Genomic DNA, 22,500 nt, shown 5'->3' with positions numbered 1-22,500 from the left:
AAAATATAATTAAGTCGAGACTAGATCTGGAAATAGTTGAAGATAAAGAAGAGGAAGAAAAAGAAGAAGGAGAAGAAGAAGAAAAAGAAGAAGAGGAAGAAGAAGAGAAAAAATGAACAGGATATACTGCATGTAAGGATGCAGAGGAAATCATTGATATAACTTATGATGCCATCCAACAACATATTTACGAAGAAATTAATTATCAGATGGAAACAAATAATAGAACCAAGACACTCTACTCAGACCTACATACTTTTAGGGAAGAGCATGAACAAGAAAAAAAAGAAAAGAAAGATATAGTCTGCAATTTGCTGTAAAGAGGGAATTGCAGATTTGGCGAAAGATGCTACTACAAGCATCCAAACATATGCCATAATAAATGTGCGTATTCAGACGTATGTGGAGACGAATGCAGAGATCTACATCCAAAAATATGCAAAAAGCTAAAAGAAGGATAAGGATGTAGTTTCAACAATAAATGTCGATATATGCATCCTACAACCATGAATGAAAGTAAAAGAACTTTGCAAACTGAAAAGAAAAATGAAAGCAAAAATGAAACAAAAAAAGAAACAAAAAAACAAGCCACGTATATACCATGCTATATACCAAAGGCCCAAAGATATGATGCCTTTCAACCCAAATATGCACATTTAGAGCCCAACTACAAAGAATGCATCTATAATGCCAGGGGTTGGTGTAGATATGGGGATAATTGCAGGTATACACACAAAAATAAATATGAAGGTGAAAGAGCAAATATAATAGAAAAGTTGAATTTTTTAATGCCAGAATTCCGGGAAAGGAAGAAAAGAACATCATATCAGAATAAGAAGGAAGCATGGGAAAAATTCATGTTACCAATATTAAATAATAGGGATGAAACACAAACCTTAATAGTGATGAATGCACAGGGTTTAGTCACGAGTAACCCTAAAAGGAAAATAGAGTTCTTAGAAGAACTAACCCAAATTGAAAAAAATAGATATATTAAATATAAATGAAACATGGTATTCCCAGGACACTGGCAGTGATGACGAGATAAAGTGGTTCCAAACTTATAGATCAGACAGAACAAATAGGAATCAAGGGGTAACCGCAATATATGGAAGAGACATAAATCAAGGAAAAGTCTGTGAAAAATACAGCAACAGAGAATGTGAATTGATGGTGATAGAATTTGAATTTGAAAAATTAGTGAATATTGTAGTTTACAGACCCCCAAATAATAAGGAGTTTGACATAATAATAGAAAAAATAGATGATATATGTAGAAACCATAATGACTGGAATATACTCCTATCCGGAGATTTTAACTTTCCTTTCGTGGATTGGAAAGAACCGATAGAAGAAAGTGGTTGTATATATACAGTACATATAAAGAAAGAGGGTAATAGTAGCGCAGAAGATAAGAGGCAATTTGAAAAGCTTCAAGATATGCTATTAGAACATAATACGCAACAAATAAACCACATTCCAATAAGAAGGAAAAATGTCCTAGATCTAGTATTTGTGAATGAGGTGAATTATGTTAAAGAAATAATAGTGTATAACACGGGAATTGCAGACCACAATGTCATTGGATTAATAGTCCATTCCAAAGCAAGTGATCGCAGAGATAATCAAAGCACAAAACTTTGGGAAGGTTATGGAAAATATAATTTTTATAGTAAGAAAATAAAATGGTCAGAAATAAATGAAGAACTGAACAAAGAATGGAAAAATGTATTCGTAAGTGATAATATACAGGTAAATACGGACATTCAGTACAAAATACTGGAGAAAATTGTTGAAAAATGTGTACCGAAAAAAAAAAAAAAAACAATAAACAGACATGCATACCAAGAGACAGAAGGATCTTATTTAAAAAAAATTAGAAAGTGGAAGAAAAATCTTGCAAAAGAAAAAAATGTGTGGTAAATGATGGAAATAAAAAGTAAGATAGAAAATGCAGAACAAAAGCTTATACAATCGAAAGAAAATGAAAAAAAGGGACTTAGAAGAAAGGACACTTCTAAATATAAAAAAAAAAAAAAACCCAAAGTGCTTTACCACTAGAACGACCAAGCGGTCATTTTGACCGCATTTTGATTTTCGTATTCATAGAGCTATTATAATGTTTCCCCTACAAACTTGATACTCATTGACTTTTCCTAACTTTTCATGATATATATTGATAATTAGTTTAAATTAAAATATGCTATAATCATTTGATATATATTAGGTAATATCTAGAACGACCAAACGGTCATTTTGACCGCTAGGCAGCAATACAATGGTAATTATAGTGGTGCACCAGTCAAAACGTTGGACCGCTTGTATTCCCGGCGCCTGTAAGTCTGGCGGCGTGTTTTCGTTTCAGTCAGTTTCCCCTGAAGTACTAAAGGATAAAAAGAATAGTACAAACGCTCTTTGTCTAATGATGAAATTGTGACATATTTGTCAACACTATCTGAATCCGAGTCTGAAGGAGTTCCTATATCGGAAGATGAAGAAAACGAGTATATCCCCAATCAAGAAAGTTCATCTGAATATGATGATTATCATGACGATAGTGATAATGAAAAGGAACCGTTGTAAAGCACTGTTGCTAATTCAAACAAGAAGATATTGTAGATGTGCAGACAACTTCTATTACTATTCCGACTGGCATGGATGGAACACGGTGGGAAGTTATAGAACAGGATCTTGTCAATGCCGGGAGAATTACAGCCCATAACATAAAACGAGAAATACCGGGACCAACATCCCTTGCCAAACTTCAAGTTTTTTCTGGACAAGTTCTGAGCGCTTTCACATTATTGATGGAGGACTTCATTATCAAACACACAAAAAAGTGTACAGAAACTGAAGCGAGAATGAAATTGAATGATGAGATTTGGACATATCATTTGATTAGATTTATGCTACTGTGGGCATTATGTATGCCAGAGGAGTTCTTGCAAAAGAACAATCTGTTGAAAACCTTTGGTCAGTAAAATGGGTGCCTCCCTTTTTCCAAGAGACAATGTCAAGAGCACATTTCAAGGGAGTTATGAAATTCCTAAGATTTGATATTCGATCATCACGATCCACTCGAATGCAAACTGACAAATTTGCTATGATTTTAGAAGTTTGGGACAGATTTGTGTAAAATGTAACGAGTAAATCATACATTGTAAGGATTGTAGTGTTGCGTATACAAACACAAACACATATTATATATATATATATATATATATATATATATATATATATATATATATATATATATATATATATATATATATATATATATATATATATATATCTATATATGTATATATATATATATATATATATATATATATATATATATATATATATATATATATATATATATATATATACATATATATATATATATATATATGTATATATATATATATATATATATATATATATATATATATATATATATATATATATATATATACATATATATATATATATATATATATATATATATATATATATATATATATATATATATATATATATGTATATATATATATATATATATATATATATATATATATATATATATATATATATATATATATATATATACATATATATATATATATATATATATATATATATATATATATATATATATATATATATATATCTATATATGTATATATATATATATATATATATATATATATATATATATATATATATATATATATATATATATATATATATATATATATATATATATACATATATATATATATATATATATATGTATATATATATATATATATATATATATATATATATATATATATATATATATATATATATATATATATATATATATATGTACGTATATATATATATATATATATATATATATATATATATATATATATATATATATATATATATATATATATATATGTGTGTGTGTGTGTGTTTGTGTGTGTGTGTGTATCTATATATATACACACACACACACACACACACACACATATATATATATATATATATATATATATATATATATATATATATATATATATATATATATATATATGTGTGTGTGTGTGTGTGTGTGTGTGTGTGTGTGCGTTTTCTCTGTATGTGTAACAGGGTTTATGTGAATATTGTTCATAGAACCTACCTGTATTTTTTCTGTATCCATGTTAATATTTTTTTTCACATACTCTTTCAATTTCTGCAGCCTTTTTAGTTATTATAGCAATTGTAATCTTTATTAATTTCATTCCTTAATATTGGGTTTCCCTATTGAACAAAAATTTGTACCCTTAATTGGATTTAGTTTAAATGAAACACATCTTGTTTAATTTATGAACAGTTTTCCATTATCATAGAATAATCATGAGTTACCAAAAATAAATAAGGAATTATAAATTAAAAAATAATAGCATAACTGCAATGGAAATTTTATTTGCGGTCATTTTGACCGCTTGGTCGTTCTAGGGGGTTAACCATCAGTGGCCGTTCTAGTGTTACTCTTATGCAAAAAAGATGAATAAAGGGAGATTAGAAATAGGCCCTCTAAGAATTGAAGGACGGTTAACGAATAAAAAAAAGGAAATATGCAACATATTAGCAGAAAAATGTAAGAGTGAGTTAATGCCAAGAATTGCGACTGAGGATAATGAAACAGAAATGAGAGAAGAAACTGTTGAATATCTAACGGATATAGATATTAATGAAACAGATATTGTCAAGGCTATAAGCGAAATTAAAAATGGATCGGCAGCCGGACCAGATGGAGTTCCAGCGATTCTGTTAAAAAAAACTGCACACACTATCGCAAAGCCGCTTCCAATACTGCTAAGATAAAGTGTAGATATGAGCGAGATATATGTTAAACATAAATTAGCTTATATAACCCCTATTTTCAAAAGTGAATCAAGAATAGAGACAAGCAATTATAGACCTGTTAGTCTAACATCACATATTATGAAAGTGTATGAGAGGGTGATAAAAAAAAAATAATGGATCATTTGGTAAAAAATAATTTGTTTAATATAGGTCAACACGGTTTTGTGCCCGGAAAAAGTACACAAACCCAACTGATAGCACACTATGAAAACATATACAAAAATATGATAAATGAAAAAGACACTGATGTGATCTATCTAGATTTTGCAAAAGCCTTTGATAAGGTAGACCATAATATATTAGAGAAAAAAAATGAGAAAGCATAATATTGTGGGTAAGATAGAAAAATGGGTAAAAGAATTCCTGCAAAACAGATAAAAGATAGTGGTTAGAAAAGACGATAAATCAGATGAAGATCAGGTAATATCTGGCGTGCCACAAGGTATGGTATTAGCTGCACTGCTGTTTGTTATTATGATCTCAGACATAGACTGTGATGTTAAAAACTCTGTAGTGAGAAGTTTCGCCGATTACACAAGAATAAGTAGAGAAATTACTAGTGATGAAGATAGGAACTTATTACAAAGAGATCTAAACAAAATATATGAATGGAAGCAGATAAATAGGATGGTATTTTACTCTGATAAATTCGAATCAATAAATTATGGAGACAGAGAAAGAATGGATATGCATACAAGGGACCTAATAACGAGACAATCACAAACAAGAAAGCAATTAAAGACCTTGATGTAATGTTAAATAGGATTATATGCATTGACCAAAAAGCAACATTGTTTGCTGAATGTAAAGCAAAAATGGGAATGTTATTCAGACACTTTAAAACAAGAAAAGCTGAACACATGATTATGCTTTATAAAACTTATGTACGTAGTACACTCGAGTACTGTAATGTGATATGGTACCCACACTACCAAAAGGATATTGCACAAATAGAGAGTGTACAAAGGTCCTATACTGCTAGAATAGAAAAAGTTAAGGACCTTGACTACTGGGAAAGACTGTAATTTTTAAAACTATACAGTCTAGAAAGGAGAAGAGAACGCTACATAATAATACGAGCATGGAAGAAAATAGAAGGAATTACTGACAACATCATGGAGCTAAAAATATCAGAAAGAGCAAGCCGAGGTAGATTAATAGTGCCAAAAACTATACCAGGAAAACTAAGGAAGGCACACAGGACATTAATCCACTACGCACCAGCATCGATAATGCAGCGACTATTTAATGCGCGGCCAGCTCATCTAAGAAACATATCAAGAGTGAGCGTACGTGAGCGTACATGTGTTTAGGAATAAGCTCGATAAATACCTTTCTTGGAGGAGCCAATATTTTAGCCCCATTCTCTCTCTCTCTCTCTCTCTCTCTCTCTCTCTCTCTCTCTCTCTCTCTCTCTCTCTCTCTCTCTCTCTCAGTCTTTTTAGATCTCTATTCCTTTTATCTTTATACATTTAAAAAACCGAAACAATATCCTACTTAAGTATAAATAAAAAATTGTGTATCATCTGGTGTAAATGTTCATTAAATCGTTCTTTTACCTAATCAAGTGAAATAATTAAGTTCAGATGTACCGACATTAGGTCTCCGCCGCTTCAGTGATACATGTCAAGCTCTCACTTTTGAAAGAAGTGAAGTATTTAATTGATAGTAATTATCTCTTCAGAAGTTTCCTCAAAGGTGTTAACAGATACAAACGAAAAGAAGATTCATACATGATTTAATTGTTAAAGAACCGTTAACTGAAATTTTTGGCTGAGCGTTTCCAATCATCCATAAAGTATTGAAACTATGATATAAATAAGCCAAAACAATCCTTACTAGATTCTGGTGGTTTTGAGCATCAAAATCTTCATTAATTGGGACTTTTCAAAAGAATAAAGAATGTTTTCATTCATAAGCTGTCACTGGGCATCCAAAAGCAATCAAATTTATCACCAAGAGACTGAACAGAATCTACAAAGCTCTAAAGGGGATCTTTGTGCAAAATAACATTTGGATAAATGTCTGCTAATAGTTCATGTGCAATTCATCAGCTGACTTCCTTCCTTTTAGCGCATTTAGCTTTTAGTTGATTGATCAGTATGCAAGAAGTTGAAAGGGGCTTTTACAAAACATTGGTAAACATTCAGCGAATATTTTAGAAAGCTAGGAAGCAAATTTAGCATTGTTTTGGCCAGGTGTGCCAGATTCATGAAATTGCCGACTACCTCTCTTTGATGTATGTAAATAGAAATGCAAAGTGCCGTCACAAATGCAATGATTCCATCAACCAAATCAACAGGTGCCGTTGAAAAGGCAATATCTCTCTCAATCTCATCGGTAGGTGTAGCTTCAAAGGTAGTGCGTTTATAAGCCAATACGAAGAGTTTTGTCAATATGGCAAAATTTGTCTACTAGGGAAAAAGTTGCCATTGCAGAAGTAATGTTTTCATCAACCAACTTGAGAAGTGCATCTAACCATCTCAAGGTGTACAGTTCCAACGGAAACAAATGATCTAACGTGAAAAGTAGCTTTGCGGAAACAATGCTATATTTAGTCAACACTTGAAGTTCCCTCCACGGGTAACAACCCCTCTAACCAACCAGGGAAGCGCAGTTGCAAAAGCATTTCTCTCTGTGCCAAATCTGCTCTAGCGTCTTTGTTTTCAAAGTCGTTACGATGAAAGAAAGTAGTCCGGAGACTTGCATTCCAAGAAAAGGTCAAAGAAAGGAATGTAAATTTGCATATCAACCGAAATGTCGATCGCGTAGAATTTGAAATGTAAAATAAACTCCAACGCAACGATACGAGTACAGCCGCTGGTGAGCGAGATAGATAAGAGGAAATATATTACCCCGGCTGTAGGAGACGAAGGGAATCTCACGGAGGGATATGGAGAGGAAAGAAGTGGGAGTATTTGAAAGGGAACACTCTAAGAAAAGGAAATGTCAAACAATCGTGCTACGATGGATGGAGACAGAAAGCAAGATAAAAAATAGAAGAAAATAGCGAAAGATAGAAAGGGAAAATGTTATCAAGGTGAATAAAAGATGCGGAATATCCGCGTATTGAGCAGTAATTAACAAAAGAATTTACCAGTGATTCTCATTAGTGTGTGTATGCTCATTTATATATTCATGTGTACTTACATACAGTGTGAGAATATTTTTCGAGAATATTTTTAGTCAAAAAATACCAGTAATAACATTAATAAAAGTTCTTTTGATGATAATTCAATTCATTCAAAGATATTCTTCGTGTGCAAAAGAATAATAGTCAGTCACTGGAAGCAATTATTCCCCTTCAAACTTTAAATCCGAAAAGAAAGCTGTATAATATTTTTTTGCTTATTTTTCCGCAGTAATAATAATAATAATGCGAGGATTGAAATTTTCCCCTACTTCTGCATATTATTAAATACCTCCCTCGTATTTTTCAAGTTATGTTTTATATCCAACAACGCTAAACTTGTTGTTTTCGGACAGAGGTGAGTTTTCTCAAAAAAAAAAAAAAAAAAAAAATAAAATTAAGAAATGATGTTCAATGGATTCAGAAGAAACAATTTTTAGTGAATATGCTTTGATATTTTTTCGAAAATATTTTTGTTTTTAATCATGTTTATTCATATTATAGATCCTGAATGTGTAAAATTCTGTTATATGTGTAATGCACATTTTTAATAATGGAAGCAACATATCACATAAATACGTATAAATAAAGATTATACCGAATATGGAAACGTATTAGAGCATGAAATTTGACGTTTAATTGAACATAGATATTTGTTGAAGCTAATTAGGAAAATGCTCATATTAAGAGACTTAATGATTTTTAAACCTTTAGAAATATATATATATATATATATATATATATATATATATATATATATATATATATATATATATATATATATATATATATATATATATATATATATATATATATATATATATACATATATATATATATATATATATATATATATACATATATATATATATATATATATATATATATATATATATATATATATATATATATATATATATATATATATATATACATATATATATATATATATATATATATATATATATATATATATATATATATATATATATATATATATATATATATATATATATATATATATATATTTGTATTTTTCACTGTTCGTTACTCCATTATTGTTTGAATACAAAAGGTTTCATCGAGTGGTTTTCATGATTTTGGATTCCTTTGAGGACTACAGTAATGGAATTTTAAAATTGTAAAAGATGTTCCCACAAGTCACATAACCAAACATTTACATATTGCTGAAATTTTTTGACCTTTAACGTCTGAAAATATATCTGAGACCTTAAAAGATGTCAAAGTCACTCAATTTTCTGTCAGTGTCATAGAATTTTGCGGGGAAAGATGATTATAATAATTATGATAAATAATAGCAAATAAAAAACAACTCCTAAATCCATATTGTTCAACAATGCTAAGATATTAATATCATTAACAAATCATCCTAAAATACAAATTACACTTTCAGGACAAAGCATCACTATACCTAACGTCACACTACACCCCCATACCATCCATTGTCTAAAGGAAATGAGAGTGAATCGAGACAAATATTGGTTAAGCTCCAGCATCCAGACCTTAAGTTTCAGTGTTCATTATTTTTAAATAAAGACAGCAGGTCTAAACAACACTGCTCTACACGTGGAACAAAGATTCATAATGCAACATTATACTAAAAGACATTCTGACTTCTGGGAGTAAAAAGAAAGGTAATCCGTGTTTCACAAAATTATTTTATTATTATATGAAAGTGATTTTAGGAAATCAAGAGGATAAATTCATTTCGTAATTTCCTATTTATGTTGCTCCGCTATCATAATAAAAAATACGTGACCAGATGAAAAATATAATGGGAAATTATAATAAATAGTTTGGTGTAAGTATAATATAGAGGAAAATTGAGTGCATAGGAATAATATTATTTGGGTAATGAGAATAGTGAAATCCCCAGTTGATTTATAACTGAAATTTCACCATAACAGTTGTTATCTTAGTAAAGTGAAAATACAGACAGCAAATAAATAATAAGAAAAACTATGAAAACGAAAGAGATTTTAAATTGATGAAAGACAGTATATACAGATTAACTTAAGACTTGAACATTTCCTTCGAAAAAAGGCCAATATATTGCGATAGTAACACCACCGTCAATCATCGAGAAGAGAGGATAATGAAAACTTGATGTATCTTAACCTCTGATAAATTTTTTTTTAATAATAACTAACTTTATAAATAGTTTTCAGTTTAATCTCACTCGTACAATTGTACTGCTAACTTCACAGTTTACAACAAATCTATTGGTTTATTCTAATATTTATTGAAGAAAGTCTCTTTGATTCAGACATTTTATCCCGAAGAAAATCTTGTGAAAATCAAATTTACTATTCTTATACTTTTATATATCATTCTAAATAGGAACCCAAATTTTATCCCCTAATACCTTAGATATAATTTACAGTTTTAATAGTCTGCTAACACTTCTTTAGAAAAGACGATTGGTAACCATGTCAGCACACAGAAAACTTACGCAATCGATTTCCAGATAGGGCGAAAATCATCTTTGGACTTCATCTATGAGGTAAATGAGAACTGAAAAGAGATGGAAACTAAGGAAGTGACATTAAATTCTGATAAGGAACTTACAGAGATTGTTAGGGAGGAGAAATTGCACATGTGATAAATGCGTTAAGGTAAGAAATGGTTGGAGAGGAATTGCGAATTTCCGTTGGCAACGATTCCAAAAATGTCTTGACCCACTTTGGATATATTTTCAAAATTCAATGCAATAATTTTATCTTTATATAACGGATTTTGAGTGAAGCAAAAAATTTATTTTTGGGTGAGATGGCCATGTCGTCCTGATGGAAGTTCCTAGAGGGTAGCTTCCTAGGGTATATTACAACTACGGCGATATTCCCTGAGAATTTACCTTAAGGTACCCAGAATTCTAACTCCTGGAGCGAATATCCCTCATGAAAGGGATATCGCGACATATCAGAGGACGTATTCTTGACACGCCACATGGCAATCTGCACCCTAAACAGAGATTACGTATCGAGGGGTCAATTGGCAAGAAACGAAAACAGGAAAGAAAAAGGGGGAACCGCTCCCAAGGCTCCCTATTCTCCAGTTTCGTAAGCGTGCCTGGCGCCATCTATATTCCTTGTAGCGTACACGAGGTGCTACAGATACTGTATGTAAGGAGGGGTCCTACAGCCCTTTCATAGAAAGGGAAGGGCGGGTCCATCAGGACGACATGGCCATCTCACCCAAAAATAGATTTTTCGCTTCGCTCAAAATCCGTTTTTTGGGTTCAAGCCATGTCGTCCGTATGGAAGTATACCAGAGCATTACTGTATCTGTGGATTCTCAGAACGCGCCGTACTCCCCGGAGGTAATTTTTCCCGGTCGACTAGACCTAGAGACCTAAGATGTTACCGTTTTACATCTTTTCAACTAACCATAAACCATGTTAGAGCTTCCTGTCCCCTAGAGGGAAGAGTCCTACTACACTTTGGAAAAGTCTCGAAGAGTACATATACCTATGTATGAATACCAGGCAAGCTAATATAGTGGTCTCACCCTATATTAAGTAAAGCATAGTTTGTAAAGAACCACTGCGTCAATATGAAATATCGACAAGTTCTCCGCACAATACTTGTATTGGACAAAGGTTTATATCCGCATAGGAGGAAACTTGTAAAACCGCCATCGTCCCCTTCTGGGATGGAGTACTCCCGATAAGGGAAAGCATAAACCAATGCAACATAGCTTGCATACAGGAACAATCTATTAGAATAATCTGAGATAAATATAAATAGAATGAATGCTCAATTATATCAATAAATTGACACAGGTGAAGGAGACGCAAGGTTCTCAAGAACAAGTTTATTAATAGACAATAAACAGACAGGTTAACAACAATTATATATATATATATATATATATATATATATATATATATATATATATATATATATATATATATATATATATATATATATATAAGAATAGGATAACCAAATCTTTAAGCATAAGTCTGATAGTAAACAGAAACTGTTTATCTGAAAGAAATACATTAGTCCCACTTTTAACATACCGACGTATGAAGGTCAGAAAAGTCTGTATTACTAATCAGTTACATTAGCGTTATAAACGCTCGGCATACATGTCTGCACTTATGCTAGGTTCACCTTTGGAAGTGGAACAGTCAACGTGGGCACCTCAGTGCCCTCACTTAGTTTGTAGCACAGAATGTAACTACACACTCACCCTGGAATTAATTGTCCTAATTAAAACCACTGTTCCTCGCAGAGTTAAACAGCAGGGTTAACGACGCAACCCACTGCTACCACAGAACTCTTTAGCTGCTCCACTTGCTTCGCATGGTGGCGAAAGAACACTCTGGAAGACTTCCAGCCAGTGTATGAACGGAGATGCTCAAAATCCATACAATTAAGGAAATTTAAGGATGAAGCAACTTTCCTCGGATCGTGACCTGCGGGTGTACTGTCAGGATCCGCTCTGCGAATAAAATATGCGATTTTCACCCTGAGTTGATTCAGTGATAAATTTGAGCCTCATGTTTCTCCCCTGAATAGTTGACCACCCTTGAAGTCTGAAGTTCTATGAAGATAGACCTTTAGGCATTCTACTGGACATAAAGATGCATCTCCTTTCAGAGGGCAGATTCTTCAGGGACCCCACCTGTTGGTGGGTAACTCATTCTTGGTGAGAAACAAAGAATCCGGAAACAGGTTCAGTTCTCCCCCATCCGGGAACTGAACACGACCTTCCTCTGTCAAGAGGGCTACAATCTCACTAACCCTGGCCCCGGACGCGAGTGGAAATAGGAAAATAACTTTTTTGGTCAAATCCATTAACGCACCCTCCTCATTGCTCCACAGAGAAGCGAAATGAAGAACTTTGTCTAAAGACCATGAAATGGGCTTTGGAGGTGCTGAACGTCTGAGCCTAGCGCAGGCTTTCAGAACTTTATTGCCTTCTAATAGATTTGCACTTATTTTCCTCTAGGAAGTCTATGCTGGCTTCCGAAATCCCGAAATGCTTTCTCACAGCTAGGGAGAGAAAATCATGAGCTGCAGGATCCGGGTTTTCTGTAATGAAGCACAGACAGAAGACTTCTGGAACTCGCTGGGTCAGAACTGGATCTGATAGCGGTAGAAACTTCAGTCGTAGTTCCCATGCCAGGGGGAACCACACGCTGTTCTACCACTTGTGGGTCACTATTGCCGCTACCCCCCTTGAAGGATCTCAGTTGTTGAGGACCCTCAACAGAAGGTTGTGAGGAGGGAACAGATAAATCCTGGACCATCTGTTCCAGTCGAGGGACATCGCGTCCACTGCTTCCGCTAAGGTGTCCTCGTACTGGGACAAGTACAGGGGCAACTTCTTGTTGTCTTTCGTCGCAAAGAGGTCTATCTGCAGTTCTGGGACTTGTTCAGAATGAGGGAGAATGATCCTGCGTCTAAGGACCATTCCGACTCTATCGGTGTGAACCTGGATAGAGCGTCCGCTGTCACATTGCGGACTCCTTGAAGGTGAACTGCCGACAGATACCACTTCTTCTTTTCCGCCAATCGGAAGATGGCCAACATCACCTGGTTGAGAGGTGGTGACCTCGATCCTTGTCGATTCAAGCCTCTCAAGACTACCTCGCTTTCCATCACCAACCTTATGTGGATCAAGTGATGCGGGGACACTTTCTTTAAAGTAAGGAGCACTGCCATAGCTTCTAGAAAGTTTATGTGAAAGGTCTTGAATAGCTTGGACCAAGTCCCCTGGACTTTTTTCCGATGAGAGTGACCTCCCCGTCCCTCCTTCGAGGCGTCTGAGTGAATCGTCACCGACGGGGGAGGTGGCTGAAGAAGAACAGACTTCTTTAGATGTCTGGCTTGGGACCAAGGCCTGAGAAGAGTACGTAGCCGAAGCGGAACTGGTCTTCTCAGATCTCTTCGCGCGTTTGATGAATAACTTCTCCAAACTCCAGTAGCATCCTTTAGCTGTGCTCTTAGCACTGGGTCTGTCACCGAAGCAAACTGGAGAGAGCCCAGTACCCTCTCCTGTTCTCTTCTTGATATCATTTCAGAATCTAGAAGTCTCTTGACAGAACCCGCTATCTCCTTCCTTTTCTTCGCCGGGATGGAGAAACGGTGTGACATTAAGTCCCAGTGGATTCCCAGCCACTGGAACTTTTGAGATGGAGAAAGTCGAGACTTTTTTTTTTTGTTGATCTTGAAGCCTAGATACTCTAGGAACTGGATCACTTGACTAGAAGCTTGCAAGCATTCTGTCTCGGATGCCGCCCACACCAGCCAGTCGTCCAGGTAGACTACTACCTGAATTCCCTTTAGGCGCAATTGTTTGAGAGCTACGCTCGCAAGCTTCATGAAAATCCTTGGGGCTATATTTAGCCCGAATGGCATGGCTCTGAAGGCGTATAGTCTTCGTTGTAGCTTGAACCCTAGGTAGGAGGAGAGTCGACGGTTGATTGGAACTGGCCAATAGGCGTCTGACAAGTCTGTGGAGACGGAATATGCCCTCTTGGGCAGTAAGGTCCTTATGTGTTGCAGTGTTAGCATCTTGAATTTGCAATTCACTATGAACTTGTTGAGTGGCGACAAGTTCAAAATGACTCTGAGCTTTTCCGAGTCTTTCTTAGGAATACAAAACAGCCTCTCTTGGAATTTGATGGACTTCACCCTTCGGATCACATTTTTCTCCAACAGTTCTTGAACGTACTCCTCCAGAACGGGGATGGAGTGTTGGAAAAAACCGAGGGCACGGGGGTGGAGTGCTGTACCAGCTCCAGCCCAGTCCGTTCTTGAGTAGGCTATGGGCCCAGGGATCGAAGGTCCACCGATCCCGAAAATTCTGAAGTCTCCCTCCTACCGGCATCATCTCACTTGGACTGCCATCCTGAGGTCTTGCCTCCCCGACCGCGACCGCCCTGAATCCCCTTCCCCTTAAGGGGTGCCTATTAGAGCCTCTGACTGCTCCTCTAGGCTTTGCTCGAAAGGAAGTAGACTGCCCTTCGAACGTTGGGGTGAACACCGTGGACTGTGTCGACACGGCCTGGGGTACCCACTGGAAAGTGTTCGGGGTTTGTGCCACCATCTGGGGCACTGAAGGCATCGGCAACTGCTGTTGCTGTTACTGTTCAACTGGCTTGGCTGGCCGAGACGGTAGCCTAGGCCTTTTAGTCTTCCTCTTCGGTTGGGGACCCTCATCCCGGGAAGACTTTCTCTTGATAGACAGGCCCCACTTTTGGAGAAGATTTCTATTCTCCGTGGCGGCCTTATCCACAACTTCTTTGACCAATTCGCTAGGGAAAAGGTCTTTGCCCCAAATGTTGGAGGAGATTAGTTTCCTTGGCTCGTGCCTCACTGTAGCCGAGGTGAACACGAACTCCCTACAAGCTCTCCTCGCCCTGACAAAGCTGTAAAGATCCTTCGTCACTGTGGCTAGATGAATCTTGGCCACTACCATGAACATTTCTCTTGGGGTCACTTGCCATCGTCTCAAGAGTGGTCTGAAGAGACATTGAGGCAGCCAGTCTTTCTTTTGTCTCGAGCTCTCTCCACAAAAGAAAGTCAGACAGCTTAGGGAGGTTCTCACCGAACTGACGTCCGGCAATATCAGCCTCAAACTTCCCGACTGAAAAGGTAGGATGGACGTCCTTCCAGTCCTTGTGGTCCATGGGTAGGGCCAGCGACAAGGGTTTACATTCCTCCAGGGAGGGGCAAGGCTTGCCAGCCTCGACTGCTTTCAATACAGCCGCAAACTCTTTCTGCAAAAAGGGGAAGGCTCTAGCTGGAGAGGACACAAAGGAAGGGAGCCTCTTACTCAATGCAGTAACTTTTGAGTTTGTGAAGCCCCTCTCTTTCATCGAAGATGAAAGCAAAGCTTGAGCCTTAGCATGGTCCATCACTATGACCTCCTTCGGCTCTGTCTCCTCCTTTGAAGCTGGTTCCTTCCTCAACCGGACATAACAGTCCAGATATGACCCTTTGCTGGGCCAGAATTCCACTTCCTCAAGGGGTACTGAACCCAGCTTATCCGACATGACGATCTTTCCAGTCGTCATTGGCATGTGCTCAGCATATCTCCACGGGTTAGCTTATGAGCACAAGGGAAGGTCTTTCTCATTGAGCCTTTTCTGGGGCCCACGTGATGCTGCAAGCTTCTGCATCCGCAGTTCCATTGCAGCCGCCTTCTCCATATTCTACTTCTGCATTTGTTGGATCATTCCAACAATGGAGGAGAGGGCCTGTCCCAGCTCTACTGGGAGAGCGGACAATGTTGAGGGAATAGGTTCAGGGATCAGAACCGGAGAAGCCGACACCTTGTTGGCTTCTTCCTCTACGATGTCTGGGGCTTGATCTTCATCCTGGCCTCCTGCCAGGAGGTCTTCCTCCAGACGCTCGGACACGTCTGACATCCTGTCACCCAACTGGATGTCTTGCATGGCGACCGCCACTTCAGCATCCACCTGGATCTGAACTAGGGGGATCTCCTCTTGAGGCTGAGGAATCACTGCATCAGCTGATGCCCTAGGGAAAAGGTAAGCCCTCATCTTCTCACTTGGAAGATAAGGTCCAGAGGTGTTCTTCTGGAAGCCCCTTACCCAGGTGCGAAGCTTCCCCCTTGCTATATCCCTTGATTCCGCTGTCCTAGGGGAATCAAAAGCTTCAGTAATCAGGTTAGAGCACACGGTACATACCTGGGGGTCCCAATACCAGAGCTCACCTTTTGAAGACAGCGCATGCTGCAAGCCTCCTACATAATCCATGTCCGCAGAGGTTCTTACTGCGGACGTTGCAGAAAGCACTTCCGCACTTCGGACGTACCTCCTGCAAAGAGAAGAAAATTTCCATGAGTATGAAGTTAACTATGTATCACTGGATATGCACAGTTTAGCATAACAACTCAGAAAGTGAAGACACACACTTGTGTTTCCCTCACAACCAATTGTTGTAGCCTTCCAGATAATAAAATCGAATGGTTAATCTCTTCTAGAATAACAAATGCCAAGTTTCTAGAGGAAACAGGTGGAGCTCACACCTAAGCAATGATTTTAAAAACCTGGATAATAGACAAGAAAGAACTCACTTTCTTATCTGTAAGGCAACAGCAAAGGGCTGTGCAAGACAACACAAAAGTGTTAGAACACACAGTGCTGTACCAAAACTTATACTATAGTTTTCCTCTTACAGTATATGTTATACTGAAGAATACTGGTACAGTTTAGGAGGTTATGTGCCGGCCAGCAACACACCATAACTAGCTTTAAAGAATACTACTTAACAGCTATAAGGCGGCAGAACGCTGGGTCAAATGCATGTGCCGGCCGGCAGTAACTGCCGGCTGGCAACAGCCCATGTCGGCTACACAAGGTAGCACCCGGCTGCCGGCCACACTCCCGGTGACCGGCAGACAAGGGCTGACATTAGCCGGCCGACGAAGGTACACAACCGATGCCAGCCAGCAGCAAAAGAACCAGAGGACTACGGCTGCCCGGCTGCCGTCCTCATAGGCCGGCAGCCGGGTCGGGTACAGCACTAGAAGAAAAAAGAATGGATGCCAGGATAAGAGCGTAAACAACCTCCAAGCCAGGCAATCCGAAAGAGTGCATATAAGGAAGGGGAGAATCTAATTCAGGCTTCCTGACCAATGCCGTCTGACTCACAGGCAGGCATGGATGAGGGACCAAGGGAGGTCCGGGCAGCACTCAAGCAGAAGACCCCTGCCGGCCGGCAGACTCTGCCGGCCGGCAAAGGACTGAGTCAATTCCACATCCTAACCTATCCCAGGTCCAGTTGTAGAATGACGTACAGTACTGTAATGGCTAGGCTATTACGGAGATAGAGGGGGGAGGGACAAAAGAGGGTCCTACCAACCTTGCTTTAGTGAAGGATCACCCGCAGCCAAGGAAACTCATCTTAGCCTAAGGGAGATCCAAGGAGGGAGGGCAGCAATAGTTGCCAGCTCCCAAAGAACCAAAGCAAGGAAGGTGTTGCAACTCTCAGGGAAAGAATATTATCCTCCCACCGAGAACAGCAACAAGGACTAGTCTGCTAGATCACAAAAGAAGGAATCATCTCGTACAGAAACCTTCGGTAGTGACCTAAGGAGGCTAAGCCTCCTATGTCTGTGTCAGGCCAGCGAGGGAGACTCTACCCCAAGCCAGACGAACACAGACTCAGACTAAAAACTCTGTTCTTCTGTCCCACTCTGAAACAAGACTTACTGGAACAGGAAGGTACAGTAACACCCTAGTATAGTTTTATCGAAAGTTAATTCAGATAAACCACTTAGGGATAAGCCCAAGGCTTAAACAGAGGGAAAGGGATTGCATACCTACTCCGAAGAAAAGAAAGCAACCGGGGAGTATGAGAAAGTATGCTAAGGCTCCATAAGCAACTTAGCCTAGGCACCAAGAGAATCGATTACCTAAATCACCGAAACTCACTCGTATACTATCTTGGAAATAGTCAACATAATCTTAAATGTATAAAAAACAGCCTAAAGCTTCAATAAAATTTTAATACACTCGGAAAACCAAAATCATGCAGAAAGTACTAGGACCAAACGACTAGGCTACATGGCCTAGCGTAGGCCAGAGTTGGCGAATACTTCGCCAAAAATAATACTAAGGCACGAAAGGAAATCCTATATAACGCTAAATAGCTAAAATTTATTAAAGCAAAACAACCGAGAATGTCGCTCTGGCTAACTAAAACTCATACCTAGCCAGCGACAGCGTCCATGACGCCTCCGGTAGGCTACGGCTCTTGTAACAAATATTAATCCTATTAATCACTTACAGATTTACCAAGAGCCTACATTTATACATAAAAGAAATGGTACTCAACTTATCAGAGGCCGACGAAGTTGGAGAAGCCATGAAAAGCTGAATAAATCCAAGATTTGCGAGAAACACAGGAAAAAACACCGAGTTGTTAAGCTACGCAAAAAGGAATACAGATGGCGCCAGGATTGGCGCCAGGCACGCTTACAAAACTGGAGAATAGGGAGCCTTGGGAGCGGCTCCCCCTTTTTCTTTCCCGTTTTCGTTTCTTGCTAATTGACCCCTCGATACGTAATCTCTGTTTGGGGTGCAGATTGCCATGTGGCGTGTCAAGAATACGTCCTCTGATATATCGCGATATCCCTTTCATGAGGGATATTCGCTCCAGGAGTTAGAATTCTGGGTACCTTAAGGTAAATTCTCTGGGAATATCGCTGTAGTTGTAATATACCCTAGGAAGCTACCCTATAGGAACCTCCATCAGGACGACATGGCTTGAGCCCAAATATATATATATATATATATATATATATATATATATATATATATATATATATATATATATATATATATATATATGTATATATATATATATATATATATATATATATATATATATATATATATATATATATATATATATATATATATATATATATGTGTGTGTGTGTGTGTGTGTGTGTGTGTGTGTGTGTGTGTGTGTATGTGTGTGTGTGTGTTCTTATAGGCATTGAGTCGATTTGGTTAGTAGTAACCAGTTTAAGTGTTACTCACGCCATGTAATCATTACAAATATCGTTATTTTAAAAACCAGTAACAATAATGGCGTTAAGAATATTTGGAATTGTCCATTACAGTTTGTGAACTTCACCACAACTGGGAACGTTCGGATTATCTCATCATAACTGCAAAATTAGGTATAAACAGTTTAATTTAATTTCGTATAAACTGAAATAGGAGTAGGTTTGAAGAACTGGGTATAATTGAAATATCTTTGAATATCGTAAAAAAAAGATTATTGATCTAAATATCATGGCACACATAGAGAATACATAGGTGTGTTAGGATATTGAAAATTATGAGAGTAATATCATATCATAATTTTTTACATTGATAAACTCAGAGAAACATGTATATTTGTTTGGCCTTTTGTTCGAAAGAAATAGCACTTCCGACTAGACATGGGCTCTTGCAACCCGTAGGAGAGCAGCAACCGCATTTTTATTTCTTTTAGTAACATGTGCTACCTTTCCGTCCTCGGAACTTGGAAAAATGGGTCATGGCTATTTAAAAGCTGCATAGGTGCAAGAGCTTACGTCTAGCCAGAACGGTCAGGCAATCTAAAACGACAACTACATCCTAGCTATTATCATTGTAGTGAAATGCTTAGGTAACCATCTTGTATGTTCCTGTTCATTATCGTGCTGATCTAACGAACAAATTTGGTTATACGATGATAGGGAATATGACAAGGATACTAATAAAGATAATGAAAGTAATACAATGATAATTGTTGTTATCTATAAACAATTAAGAGTAAAATATAATTTCTTTATGCTTCACTTTAAGATCCAATCTGGATATCGAAGGAAATGCCAGTCAGTTACAAAATGAGTTTTTTAAAAAAATATAAAAGTTGGAACCTTAGTAGTTTAGCACTCCAAATTCTTCATAACGGGATACTAAACCAATTTTTACCTGAACTCAGACCTCTCAAGGGAAGGGTAAATGTGAAAATGAATGATAGTAATAATAATAAAATTATAATGATAATAATAACAACAGTAATATTAATGATAAACAGTATGTTTCAGCGTACTTAACTTAGGGATACTTTAAGAACTATACCATTGATATATATTGACTGTAGGATAAACATAAACAGTAACAATAAATCAAGAAATGCCATCATTGTTGTTAATAACATTAAGACAATAAAATCAAATATGCCTCTAATTTGTTTGAGCAAAAGTGCAAACACAATAATATCAGTAACCATGCATCGTCAGATTTCCAATTTACACACACGTGAGTAAACATCAGTCTACATTAGGTCCCATAACATTCTGGGTCCGAAAGAAATGGCACCGGTGTAAAGGATTCAAGTTACCCCCCGTTTCAAATTACCCCCCGGTAACTTGAAACCGGTTTCAGATTACCGGGGGAGGGGGGGGGGGAGTTTGAAACCAGTTTCAAGTTACCCCCTCTGTTTTCAAGTTACCCCCTCATCAGAATGATAAATAATTCATGTGACATTGCAAATATGTATCATGCATTTATTGTTGGCTTCGCAGCAGTAGGAAAAGTAGTTTAATTTTGTATTTAAGACCAAAAATTGTGTATTAGTGAATTATATGACACGTTAAAAGTCACAGACTGTAATTCAAGGTTCTGTGATAAAGGCGAGGTAAAATTTTATTTTGTTTCTGTTCGTGTGATTGTTGATATTTTCGTATTTAAGACCTAAAGTGTCATATAATTCCCTAATTCACAATATTTGAAGTTACAGACTTTCATTTAAGGTTTAGTGATCACGGCGAGGTAAAACTTTATTTTATTTCAGTGTGCGCGTGATTGTCGAGATTTTATTTTTTATTTTTTTTATTTTTAATTAATTGGCCTTATCTTTCAATTAAACACAAACTATGACGCATCTAACTTTATACAAAACAAATATTAAGTAAAAAAATATAGATATTACCCGTAAAAATATTTGAAATCAATACCTTCATAATGAACTCTGTTTTCGCATTACATGGAAAAAAATATTTACTAAATTAAATATTAAGAAAAAAAAATGGGAAAATGGTAATGAAATTGTTAAATTTGGAATTGACCAAACAATCAAACGTGTCACAGATGCAGCCAACTTATAAAAAACGACTTTGTTTCAGATTTGCAAGGTAAATTGGGTCAAGGGTATTAAGCATACTGATAACATTATAAAGGAAGACATGAAAATGGTCTGAATGAACTAATCTATTGAATCTTTTGTGATAGCACTAACTTCATCTGACGAAGTCACCATAACCACGTTTGCTAATATAACCTTTGTTGTAAAGAAATTAATTTTGTAGATTAATTAAATAAATTCTAAAACAATACAATCACCTACGTAAATATACCATATTAAACATAGTTAATTAAATCCTTTGTAAAGAATCCTGTCTTTTAATAATCAATCAGAATTGAGAAATGAATTCATTTGATATCAAAATTAAGATTATTTCTGTTAGTATGATAATCGTTTTATAACAATTTTGCTATTTGTTATATTTAAGAGTTTCAACTTGTCACCACGTGGTTGCAAACAAAAAGAACAAAGGAAACAATTTAAGGAGAGTATCAAATTAAAGGATTATATTCTTAGACCGTTCGAATCCGGGTGAATGACTTATTAGTTGACCCTTTTCTCCTATTCTTGGCTTGCCCATAGATTAAAGCGGCTAAGCCAGGTGTGCTTTGAAAATGACCCAAGAGAACTGGCAATGCGGCTACTGGGCTCCGAGTTTGCTCTTAAAATGGTTTGACCATACCCACAGTTGCAATATAACAATAGAACTCCTTGTGTCCATATATATCTTTGTTTATTCATTTATTCTGTCACTGATAATGCATAGTAACTTCGTAGTATTTGGATGCTATGCACGTAAAAAATAAAAGCTCAAATATAAATTACCAACATGCATGTCGTCGTGCAGACAGAATT

This window comes from Palaemon carinicauda, chromosome 6, assembly GCF_036898095.1.
Source record: "Palaemon carinicauda isolate YSFRI2023 chromosome 6, ASM3689809v2, whole genome shotgun sequence".
Lineage (NCBI taxonomy): Eukaryota > Metazoa > Arthropoda > Malacostraca > Decapoda > Palaemonidae > Palaemon > Palaemon carinicauda.
Note: the sequence above shows the minus strand (reverse complement) of the source record.